Source organism: Dioscorea cayenensis, chromosome 1, assembly GCF_009730915.1.
Source record: "Dioscorea cayenensis subsp. rotundata cultivar TDr96_F1 chromosome 1, TDr96_F1_v2_PseudoChromosome.rev07_lg8_w22 25.fasta, whole genome shotgun sequence".
Classification (NCBI taxonomy): domain Eukaryota; kingdom Viridiplantae; phylum Streptophyta; class Magnoliopsida; order Dioscoreales; family Dioscoreaceae; genus Dioscorea; species Dioscorea cayenensis.
Window position 1 is genome coordinate 17,751,431 of NC_052471.1, and position 1,141 is coordinate 17,752,571.

At 45.5% G+C, this 1,141-nt stretch overlaps 1 non-coding gene across 1 annotated transcript; it reads left to right on the forward strand.

Annotated features, from left to right (window-relative positions):
• The first annotated feature begins 667 nt into the window (after positions 1–667).
• On the forward strand, positions 668–774 carry LOC120267485. The gene has a single exon (XR_005538476.1). It is a non-coding gene; the product is annotated as a small nucleolar RNA R71 (small nucleolar RNA).
• Positions 775–1,141: the final 367 nt, after the last annotated feature.

Here is a 1,141-nt window from a genome sequence, read left to right on the forward strand (position 1 = left end):
GAGAGAGACTTCGCAATTTGCCCCACTTGATTTTCAAGATTGTGCAAGGAGGTTGTGTGATTGCAAAGTGTAGCCTCGACTGATTCAAACCTTGTGTTTGCTGATTGAACAAATCTAGCCAAGTGCTTCTCCAAATCTGTCATTCGGGTTTCCAAGCCTGAAATTCTGTTTTCCACTTGAGGGCCCCATGGTCTTCTGTGGTCCTTGATTACTCCATGAAAAGTTGGGATGATTCTTCCAACCGGAATTGTAGGTGTTGCTGTATGGATTCCCTTGAGGTCTCATTCCATTACCTACAAAGTCAACATTCTCAACTGAAGAAACATCACCAATGACGATTGGGCAATCGGAGGGAGCATGTCCTCCACCACAACCGATGCAATTGGTCACGGCTGCAACTCTATTCGAAGCTATAAGATCTAGCTTCTTACTCAAACTCTCCACTTGGGCCTCCAATGAAGTTACCGTATCAATTTCATGGAGACCGGCCACCTTTTTTCTTCTCCCTAGCGTTCCACTGGTAGCTATTTAACCCCATTTTTCAATCAATTGACGTGCTTCGTCGGGGGTCTTGCTACCTAAGGTACCTCCTGCCGCCGCATCCAAGAGTTGCCTTGTACTCGGGTTCAAACCATTGTAGAAGGTTTGAACAATCATCCACTCCGGGAATTCGTGTTGCGGACACTTTCGCAGGAGTTCCTTGAACCTTTCCCATTTCTCAAATAGAGACTCCAATTCCAACTGCATAAAGGATGAGATCTCATTCCTAAGCTTTGCTGATTTTCCGGGAGGGAAATAACGGGCTAGAAAAGCTTCTACCATCTTCTCCCATGTAGTGATTGATGCTCTAGGTAATGAGTGTAGCCACTGCTTTTCTTTCCCCTTTAAGGAAAATGGGAAGGCTCTTAACTTGATGGCATCATCTGTCACACCATTTATCTTCAGCATGTCACACACCTCGAGGAAGCTCTCTATGTGACTGTTTGGATCCTCATCGGCCAAACCATTGAATTGTGTGGACTGCTGCAGCATATAGATGAATGCCGGCTTTAGCTCAAAGTTTTGAGCTGTAATTGGGGGACGCACAATACTCGATTGTGTCCCCAACACTGAAGGTCTGGCATAATCGGATAGTGTTTGT